This window comes from Somniosus microcephalus, chromosome 5 (assembly GCF_052327205.1).
Source record: "Somniosus microcephalus isolate GS21.2 chromosome 5, FLI_Smic_1.0, whole genome shotgun sequence".
Lineage (NCBI taxonomy): Eukaryota > Metazoa > Chordata > Chondrichthyes > Squaliformes > Somniosidae > Somniosus > Somniosus microcephalus.
Window position 1 is genome coordinate 213,196,848 of NC_140991.1, and position 11,549 is coordinate 213,208,396.

The following is an 11,549-nucleotide window of genomic DNA, read 5'->3' on the forward strand; positions in this document are numbered from 1 at the left end:
AAATCACACAAATGCACACATATGGTTGTACACATATACACATTAAACTATGTATGTATATGCAAGCACAACACACAAACACACATGCAAGCAAGGACACACACACATACCCCCACACACACTGTGCATCCAAACATATATAGGCACATGCACAGGCAAAAATCCCAAAATACAGGTTTAAAGATCATCCACAGACCAGCAAAAGGGACAATTCTGTACTAGTTCTGCCCCTTTAAAGAGAACTGTAGATCTCCAGATCTTCTTCTTTATCCCTGAGTGATTCAAGGAAACTCAGCAATCACAGAATTTCCTTCTCTTGGAAAAATAACAACTGCAAATAAACCTGCGGGTCACAAAGAGGTATGGTATAATTGGGGAGTGTGTTTAAAATGTGAACCATTTCATCATTCCAGCTAATGCAAGCAAGTTACAACCTCAAGGGAAGCACATTACAACATAAACTCATCAGTCATTTAGTTGCTTTAAGTTTGGAATGCAATGAATTGTGATTAAAATATTCAATCTTGTAGTGCTTTTTAGAATGTAATTATAATTTATTTCAGAACTCACTTTCTGCTGTTCTTTTCAAAATATCTGCATAGTTTTAACCTGCATAACTATTTCACAAAGGATCTGACAGATGACAGTCCAGTGTGCTGGCATATTAATGGAGCTATTTTCATTAGGCAAAAAAGATTATGGGTGATATGGTAGAGGTGTTTAAAATTATCAATGGTTGGGACAGATTAGATTGATTTAGATTGCTTCTAGTGATTGAGGGGTCTAGAATAAAAGGACTTAGATATAAGATTAAAAGTAAGAGATTTAGCACAAAGAGCAAGAGCAACTCTCTACACAGAGGGCTGTGGAATGCAATACCAAAGTTAGTGATTGAAGCAGAGACCATGTCAACAGTTAACAATAGGTTAGATAGGTAGTTGAAGGAAAGGGGGTTAAGGGATGTGGGAACAGAGCAGACACGTGGGATTAGGACTGCTACTCATGTGGAAGATTACCACCAACACAGACTGGTTGGCTGAATGGCTTGTCGCTGTGTAGTAAGTGATTTTATGTAACTCAATGTAACGTGCGAAGATACTGTGGGGTAGGATGTGGCGTCTACCATCCGTTCCCCACACAGTGACTTCCTGACTTCAGTCGGCATCGTCCTACTAAAATGCTGAGCAAAATTATACATGTCCCTGAGGTGGGGGAAAAATTAGAAGATCAAACTTCTTGTGCTGGAGTAGTTTAGGCACAGAAAAGGGATTGGTACAAAAGGAAGCAAGAAAAATGACATTAAAATGGGAAGCGGAAACTTAGATGACTTTATAATTAGCGCAATATTTTTCCTGAAAAGAAATCTATCAATAAACAGAGCTTTATTCAGTTGCCATATGCAGTGGTCTGTTTTAAATAATTCCTTAGAAGCTTGCACTTTCATTGAGAGTAACATAAACAGTCAGTGTCCTGAAATGCATTAATAAACATCTCATAACATCTTTGAAGGAGATCAGGTTTTTAAGTCAGGTGTTTAATGTTTAGTAAATGCATGGAATCCCAGTCTGAGCACGTCTAGCGGTTTCAGTCTGAACCCCACAGGCAGGGGTTGCAGCTGGCTGGAGTGAGTTACTGTGGCAAATTAAAACAGCAAACAAGTGTTTACATTGCGCAACCTCTGAGAGAAGAATGGAGAGTAGGGTGGGGTGGGTGGGGCGGAAAGAAAAAAAAACATATGTGATCAATTTTCATGGTCAGGTGATATAGGAGTAGGCCAGTGTATGATAGAAAACAAAACCTCATGGTTGTGTGAAAATGATCACTCCTCAGCGCACAGACTGCTGTATACTTTCCTATGATCTTGTATTATTTTCAGATGATCATGTCTGATCTTTGGTAATGGGAATGTGTTCAAGTGCTTGATTTTTAATAAGTGTTGCCCTTTACTTCAAACAATGATATTTGATAGGGACAGAGGTGAAACAGCTTTTTTCCCTCGTTCAAATGTAGTGCACTGCAGAGTGTTCTGAAACCTATCCTGAAAATGTAGAATTACTGTGCCAGTTAATTTATAGCAATGCAGGACAGGAACTGTTGTAACTACAAAGCCTCAGATTGCCAGTTTAGGGAACTGTGCATAATACATTTAATGAAAAGTTAATCCATTTCCAATCTGACTTTGTAGATTGGTAAATATTGTCAATTTTTCTTCAGAATAAAACGGATTATAAAAGCAACTTAGTCCATTCTCCCTGCACTTTCATAAGTTTAATTCATCTTCAGTCACTTCCCTACCAATGGAAATCAATTTGGGAATAACTGAATTGAAGTTGTGTATTAAAGTAATATTCGTAATATATACTTTGATGAAGCGATAGGTTTACGACTAACGATGAACAGACAGTAAATGTTTATACAAACACATGTGCAGGTTATATGTTACATAATGCCAAAAGGTTAGATTGTGTTTCCACTTCTTTTTGATCTAAGCAAAGTATTTCCGATTAGGCAAATGCTGAGAGTTCTATGATTCGGATGTAATAGAAATCGATTGATTCTGTGCATTTAGGTAATCAAGCTAATAACCACCTTGAAATGGTAAAGTATCTCCAATCTATCAGCAACAAATGTTCAAAGAGTTTGTAGTTTTACAATATAAGCTGTCTAGTAGTTGATGCGAGATCACCATCTGCTCAGGTCTATGATGGAACGTTCCATTGGCACTGTCGGACATTCCTGAATATTTGCTGCCTTTTAGCAATCTGGCTAGTGTTTAGTAAAATTAGAGTCCTTGGATCTGCAGCTTCTCATTTCATTATTTATTGTATCTTCCATGACTTAATGTTTTCAGGCAGTGTTACAATGAAGTAGTGAAAATTGAATAAAGATGTTGGGCCAGAACTTGCTGTCAAAATATAGATGAGGCTAATGGTGCATGCCGTTATTTATGCACAAATGCTGCAGCAACTTCAGGCGAGGAGCAGATGCGGGGTTAAACGTAAATATTCAAAAGTAGCTGTCCAAGATGCGCCGCTCCGCCATTAGCTTGGTGAAAACAGAATCTTGCTCTCTGCCTCACTATTGAAATGCATTGAATGTCGTGAAGTTGCTGTACTTGTGCAGTAGATACAAACTAAACTTACACAGAAAGTTAAAGCTTGTAATTTCAAGCGCAAATACACTTTTAATGATGTGCTAATTGTTAATTACTGCCAATCAACATCCCTGGCACTGAAAATTAACTATTACAAGTGGAGAGTCTCATTCTTTCAGGTTTTAATTATTGTTGGAGATTTTAAAAATGTCAAATTAAAATTTTTTAATTTTTTTACTTTTCTTTTATGTCTCTATTTTCTCTCTTCATCCAATCTTTCTTTCCCTCTCTTTATTTTTGTTTCTGTGCCTGATTTGACATTGAATTCACCTACTCTATTTTCTCAGTCCTTGTATTGTTAATTTCACAATCCTTCTAGCTGATTGGTTAAGGAGATACACAGTTGCTTGCCCTGTTTACTCATGTCCCAGATGCCCAGTTTCCTTTGCTGTGACATTATCACCTTGCACCTTCAGCAAATTGCCACGGAAAAAATTTAAAACCTAAATCTGTATGGGCAAGTCTAACTAATGGCAGACGCCTTTAGATGCCTGGCCACAGCAAAATTATGGCCCAATATTTTTGAAAAAGAACAGTCAATAGTTTAAAGAAATAAGGATGAAGTAAAAACATCTCTGAAAAGGACACAATGGGCTCAGAAGGGCTCTGAATAATGTGACCATTACAATCTACATATCAAAGTTGCCTGGGCTGTACCTTGTTTGAGGGAATATTAACTATAAACAGCAGGGAGTGAAATTCAATTTCAGTGGGGGTACAAAACAGATGGCAGTGGATTGGCTGCCTGTTATACACCCCTGATTTTCCTTTCCATTAAAATAAATGGACACAAACTAATTTCTAAGCCTCTATTTTTAGAAAAACTGGTTAGGAAGGTTCTATGGTCTTCCAAAATCAGTTAGTCAATGGCGAGCGAAGAACGTGGGGGTTGGGGGGTGGAACTGGTGAGAGGTCGCTTTTTGAATTGAACAGAGATTTTGAATCCTGCCTAGAATTAGGATGTGTGCCCATGAAAGAAATGCTCCTTCAGTTTGTACTTCTGATAGTCTTGTGACTTATGTTGACTTTTGTTTTTGATTTCAGTTGAGGGATTAATCTTTTGGAATGATCTACATTTTGTTCTCAGTTTCTTGATGTAAAAAAACAAGTCAGCCACCTCATTTTGAATATGGAGTGAATCCTAATATTCTGAGTATGGTAAAGTGATGTATTGTGGCGGAGCCACCAAAGGACTCAGAGTGGTTGTACATAATTCCTTTAACAGCAATGTAGTTACTATCTGTGCCTGTACCTTTAATTACACTGTTTGACTGTACAATGTCTGGTTACCTTTACAGCGTGGTTTCAACGTGATGACGTCATGCCGTTAGTCACGTGATGCCCCAATGGCGGGAAGAACGTGATGATGTCATGACGTCAGTCTTCTGACCAGAGGATCAGTCCTGGTGGAGCCCTCAAGGACAGTAGACCTGTTATTGATGTGTTCTAGCAGGTTCCAGTTTAAGCTCGTTTTGTTTCATTAAAGTTCCTTGTTTTAATTGCCTGAGTCGAACTCAGTCTTTTTGACAGGAACCTCCGTTCCTACATTGGTGACCCCGACTTCTACGAATGATTTTCGTGGAAGATTCGACATGGACACGAATGCCGTCACACTGAAACTGCCACAGTTCTGGGAGCAACAACCAGATGCCTGGTTCATCCAGGGTGAAGCCCAGTTCACCATTCGGAACATCATCGCGGATCAGACCCGTTATTATTACGTGGTCTCCGCCCTCGACAGCGTAACTGCATCACGGATCATCAGCCTCCTCGGTAGTCCTCCAACTGACAGCAAGTATGATGCGATTAAGACGCGGTTGCTTCAGGTTTTCGGGCTATCAAAGTCGGAGCGTGCTCGCCGGCTCATCACGCTGCCCAGCCTCGGGGACTCCAAGCCGTCCGAGCTCATGAGGGCAGCACGGTGGCATAGTGGTTAGCACTGTTGCCTCACAGCGCCAGGGACCCGGGTTCGAATCCGGCTCGGGTGACTGTCTGTGTGGAGTTTGCACATTCTCCCCGTGTTTGCATGGGTTTCCTCCGGGTGCTCCGGTTTCCTCCCACAGTCCAAAAAGATGTGCGGGTTAGGTTGATTGGCTATGATAAATTGAACCTTAGTGTTAGGGGGATTAAATACGTGAGGTTACGGGGATAGGGTGGGATATGTGTTGGTGTAGGGGTTACGGGGATCGGGTGGGATATGTGTCAGTGCAGGCTCGATGGGCCGAAATGGCCTCTATCTGCACTGTGGGGTTTCTGTGATTCTGTGATTCTGTGAAATGCTCACGCTCTTGGGTGCTGAACCGGAATGTTTCCTCTTCCGGGAGCTTTTCCTCTATCAACTGCCTAAACAGGTTCAGGTTGCCCTAGCCAGATCCGACATTACAGACTGCACCAAGCTTGTGGCCGAAGCCGATAAGATTTTCACGGTTACCCAGCAGTGCTGCGCGGCCATGAGGCGCCCACCCCCCACAGACGTGGTTCTGGCTTCTCCTACAGCGGGCTGGTGTTCCTACCACACCCGTTTTGGTGCGAAAGCACGATGCTGCCGTTCCCCCTGCTGTTTCTCGCCCAAAAAAAAGACAACAAGAAAGCGCAGGTGGCGTCCCTGGCGACGGATGACCAAGTCTAACGGGCGTTCCACGGTGGCGATGGCCATCGGTTCTACGGGGAAACTCCTCTATATCACCAATTCCCTCTCGGGCTGCCATTTTCTTTGCGACACCGGGGCGCAGTGTAGCATTCTACCTGCATCGAAGCTCGACATGCAGACTGGGAACCTCAGTTTTTCCCTCATAGCGGCTAATGGCGCAGCAATTCGAACGTTCTAAAAGTGGCGGGTCGAAGTCTGTTTCGGCGGTCAGCGCTTCTTTTGGGAATTCGTCACGGCCACAGTCTCACAGGCTATCCTAGGGGCGGATTTTCTGTGTGCCAACAGCCTACTAGTCGATGTCCGGCACCGCTGGCTGATCAACGCGGCCACCTTCCACTCGATTCTGTGCTTCCACGGTACCTCCGTGGCGCGCTCCATTGCCTGTGCTTTCCCTCCTCCAGATGACTTCACGCGGCTCCTCGGGGAGTTTCCGGAGCTGACAAGGCCCACCTTCTCCTCTTCGGCAACGAAACATGGTGTTGAACATCACATCACCACCATTGGCTCCCCGGTTTATGCGTGGGCTAGAAGGCTCGAACCCGGCAAGCTCGCAGCTGCGAAGGCGGAGTTCGACACGATGGAGCGGCTCGGGATCATTCGGCGATCCAAGAGTCCCTGGTCCTCGCCTCTCCACATTGTGCCGAAACCAGGCAGCGGCTGGCGGCCATGCGGTGACTACCGACGCCTGAACAACGCCACCACTCCGGATCGGTACCCGATCCCGCATATCCAGGATTTCTCGGCCCATTTGGCGGGAAATTCTATCTTCTCTAAAGTTGACCTCGTCCGTGGATATCACCAGGTTCCAGTGCACCCACAAGACGTCCTGAAAACCGCAGTCATCACCCCTTTTGGCCTCTTTGAGTTCCTGTGGATGCCGTTTGACTTAAGGAATGCAGCACAGGCGTTCCAGCGTTTAATGGACTCCGTTCTTCGAGACCTGCATTTCATTTTTGTCTATCTTGACGACATGCTCATTGCCAGTGCCAGCAAGGAGGAGCATATCTCCAATTTGCGTTCCCTCTTTACGCGCCTCAGCCAACACGGTTTGATCATCAACCCGGCCAAGTGCCAGTTCGGCCTGCAACAAATCGACTTCCTGGGACATCGCATAACATCGGACGGTGCCGTCCCTTTGTCGACGAAGGTTGAGGCAGTTACTTCTTTCCCGCGGCCGTCGACAGTCAGGGCCTTGCAGGAGTTCCTGGGGATGGTCAACTTCTACCACCGTTTTGTCCCCAAGGCGGCTCAACTCATGCAACCTTTGTTCGGGGCCCTCAAGGGCAAGTTCGGTAAAGATCCAATCAGCTGGACAGCTGAGATGGTCCAGGCATTCGGCGACACCAAGAATGCCTTGGCCAACGCAACCATGCTGGCGCACCCGTTTCCAGGTGCTACTATCGCCCTTACCACCGACGCGTCAGACTACGCCATCGGTGCAGTGCAAGAACAGTGGATCAACGGCACGTGGCAACCGCTGGCATTTTTCAGCCGTCAACTACGAAAGAATGAAAAAAAGTACAGCACCTTTGATAGGGAGCTACTGGCCCTTTTCCTCGCCATTCGCCATTTCCGGTTTTTATTGGAGGGGTGCCCCTTCATGGCTTTTGTCGACCACAAACCCCTTACATTCACCATGGCCAAGACCGCCGAACCGTGGTCCGCTCGTCAACAATGTCACTTGACGTTCATTTCCGAATTTACCATGGACATTCAACATGTGTCTGGTAAGGACAACCCAGTGGCAGATTGCCTCTCCCGTGCGACGGTCCATGCGGTGCACCTGGGAATCGACTACGCCCTCATGGCTGCAGATCAGGCCTCGGACTCGGAGGTCCAATCATACAGAACCGTTCCCTCTAGCTTCCAAGTGACCAACGTCATTTTCCAGGCCGCAGGTGCCACGCTCCTTTGCGACGTTTCCATGGGAGTTCCTCGACCTATCGTGCCAGTCGCATGGCGCCAGAAGGTTTTTGATGCCATACACGGGTTGTCGCACCCGGGGATGAAGGCTTCGCAATGGCTTATGTCGGCCAAGTTCGTCTGGAAAGGTATGCACATCGGTGTCCGTGACTGGGCTAATACCTGCGTCGTATGCCAGAAGGCCAAAGTCCAGCGTCATGTCAAGGCTCCAGTGGCTACGTTCACTGTTCCGGAGCGTCGTTTTGACCATGTGCATGTGGACCTCGTGGGGCCGCTTCCGTCTTCTCAGGGTTATACTCATCTCCTCACCATAGTGGACCGCACCACTAGGTGGCCAGAGGCAATTCCTTTGGTTTCCACCACTTCGGCAGACGTCACTAGAGCTTTCATCTCCTGTTGGGTTGCCCATTTCGGGGTAACGGCGGACATCTCTTCTGACCGTGGGCCACAATTTTCCTCGGAACTTTGGAACGCTGTGGCTCAGGGGCTCGGTACCAAACTTCATCGCACCACCGCCTATCATCCACAGGCAAACGGCCTTTGCGAGCGATTCCACAGGTCGCTTAAAGCCTCTCTTCAGGCCAGTCTTCAAGGTGCAGGATGGGTGGACAGACTCCCATGGGTCCTGTTGGGTCTTCGTACGGCGCCCAAAGACGACCTACGATCATCTTCAGCTGAACTTGTCTATGGCCAGCCGCTCCATGTACCAGGAGATTTCCTCCCTTCCCCCACAGAGCCATGGTCCACCTCCCAGCAACTCGTTCGCCACCAGGAAGCGGCCAGATGCTTCGCTCTGATACCTACGTCCAATCACGGTTTGCAGAACTCCTACGTGCCACCGGGACTGAAGAATGTGGTGTATGTATTCGTCCGCCACGACGCTCACCGGGTTCCACTCAAGCCCCCTTACACTGGTCCTTTCCACGTCATCGAACCAGGAGACAAATCCTTTTCGGTCTACGTCGGAGGGAAGCCGGATCACATATCGGTGGACCGCTTGAAGCCGGCTCACCTGGACCTGGACCACCCTGTCGTTGTCGCTCAACCACCCAAACGTGGCCGACCGCCCGCTGCCGCTGCACCAGATCGACCAAAGCCGCCTGCCAACTCGACTGCACTCGCTGCGCCTGCTCAGCCACAACTGACTGCCAACTCGATCACCGGTCGTCAACTTCCTCTACCAGGGTATCGAAGTCGATCGGACAGGCTCATCAGGCCTCCTCCTCGCCTCACCTGTTCTGTTAAAGACAATTCTGGGGGGGCGCATGTGGCGGGGCCACCAAAGGACTCAGAGCAGTTGTACATAATTCCTTTCACAGCAATGTAGTTACTGTCTGTTCCTGTACCTTTAATTACACTGTTTGACTGTACAATGTCTAGTTACCTTTACAGCGCGGTTTCAACGTGATGACATCATGCCGTTAGTCACGTGATGCCCCAATGGCGTGAAGAACGTGATGACATCATGACGTCAGTCTTCGGACCAGAGGATCAGTCCTCGTGGAGCCCTCGAGGACAGTAGACCTGTTATTGATGTGTTCTAGCAGTTTCCAGTTTAAACTCGTTTTGTTTCATTAAAGTTCATTATTTTAATTGCCTGAGTCGAACTCAGTCTTTTTGACAGGAACCTCCGTTCCTACAGTATTAGCATTTCCTTAGCGAGTGTTAAGGTGCTGAATCATTAGCATTACAGTAAATTTAGGCAGGCTACCTGCAATGTGTTATCAATGAGAGGCATTGTAATCCCCTATGCCTAGATTTGTCCCATGATGTTGTGAGGTTGTCCAAGCTGCTAGTTGATGAGGCTTACCCAACACACCTAATACTAGCTGTGCTGGTCTGTGTGCTACCCTGGATATATACATGTTTTTAACCAACCTCTGGCTTCATTTTAGAGACTTTTTCTCTCTGGGGAAGTTTCAGGTTTATCTGCAGAAATTTGACTTTCGAGTTTAGCTCTGGCAAGAAATGAATCTTGGGCAGTAGCTCAAAACAATTGATAGTGAATCCATTGGAAAATAAATCGGGTGGAGTGTAAAACTGGCTGCCGATTCACTGTCACCCATTTTGCATGACCACCCAAGGTAAATCTCTACCCCCATGGGCTCAGCAGATGAACTCTCAAAAAAGAGGAACAATCGGTTTACTAATGCCCTTTAGAGAAGGAATGTTGCCATCCTTACTCATTCTGGCCTACATGTGATTCCAGTCCCACACCAACGTGGTTGACTCTTAAATGTTCTCTGAAGTGGTCTAGCAAGCCACTCAGTTGTATCAAATGGCTACCAGTGGTTCAAGAAGAAGGCCCACCACCACCTTCTCAAGGCAACGAGGGATGGGAAAGAAATACTGACCTTGCCAGCGACACCCATGCCCCGAGAATGAATTAATTATTTTTTTTAAATGGCAAAAAACTGGTGAGTTTGGTCCATAAAACTCCATACAGTTACACAACAGCAATGCATTCATGATTTCTAGGAATTAGTACAAGGGTAACAACAGTCCAAAAATGTGTGAGTTAGGTTGATTGGCTATGATAAATTGACCCTTAGTGTTAGGGGGATTAAATACGTGGGGTTACGGGGATCGGGTGGGATATGTGTTGGTGTAGGGGTTACGGGGATCGGGTGGGATATGTGTCGGTGCAGGCTCGATGGGCCGAAATGGCCTCTATCTGCACTTGTGGGGTTTCTGTGATTCTGTGAGTAGTACAATTAGTCTTCACGAGCCTATTGGAAGCTAGTTAGTTGATTTTCTTTCTGTGTAGTATTCATGCTATACTGTAGAGATTAAGAAGCAGAGATTATGTCCAAAAGCCTGTGAAGCACAAACCAGTTAACCTAATCATGATCTTAACCTCAGTGCATACTTTTCAACTTAAACAAAACCATCAGGAAGTTAAGTTAGTAGTTTGAGGAAGAATTGCAAGTCCATCAGAAAGTTATTGCCGACTCTTATTTCATAGCACGCAGCATTAAATTGTGATAAACTATTAAACATTGAACAGTAAAACCACTGTGTGAAATAGATACATCAGTACTTGGGAATACATTGCAGTGTTTATGAGCATTAATGTCACAATATATTTTCTATTCAGTATATAATCAAAACTAAACAATTTATCTGTATACAATTAATGCCATTTATCTCATGGTGTTTTACCCTGGCGCAGGCTAGTTTGCCTCTGCAAGAGTTCGTTGCAGCAGTGGCAAGTTGTAAGGAGCTGCAAAAGAAGATTGGATCTCAGCAGAAGCAACTTGGACAAAGTTTTATTTATATTAAGTCATTTGCCACCAAAATTTGAACAGTGGTAAGTGCAAACTGATGCATCTTTGTTTAAAGTTTTAAAAATTTAATCTGTGCACATTCTGACTTAGGAATCTGTTTTATTTATAAATGCATGTATGCACATTGTGGAATAATATTTTAGCCAAAAGAAACAGACTAGGGATAGTTCAGGAGAATTTCTCAACACAACAGCAGCCAGGAGACTGAGAGAAATTACCAAAGGCTCCCAGACAGCTGGAGAGTTTGGATGGTATCACTCAGTGAGGTTCTTCCATCAAATGGAATGCTTATGGTATGAAAAAAGTTTTTTAACTTTTTCAAAATTAATTCTCGGGATGTGGGCTTTACTGGCATGGCTGGCATATATTGCCCATCTTTAGTTGATGGGCCTTCTTCTTGAACAACTGCAGTCCATGTGGTGAAGATGCTCCCACAGTGCTGTTAGATAGGGAGTTCCAGAATTTTGACGCAGTGACAATGAAGCAATGGCAATATATGTGCAAGTCATTGGTGTGAGAAACAGGAAGTGATACA

At 45.4% G+C, this 11,549-nt stretch overlaps 1 long non-coding RNA gene across 1 annotated transcript in view; it reads left to right on the plus strand.

Annotated features, from left to right (window-relative positions):
- Nucleotides 1-11,032, plus strand: part of LOC147117570 (uncharacterized) — a 103,539-nt gene extending 92,507 nt beyond the window's left edge. The window contains exon 3 of the long non-coding RNA XR_015078298.1: nucleotides 10,900-11,032. This is a non-coding gene — a long non-coding RNA (uncharacterized LOC147117570). The remainder of the gene's footprint in view (nucleotides 1-10,899) is intronic.
- The last annotated feature ends 517 nt before the right edge of the window (nucleotides 11,033-11,549 follow it).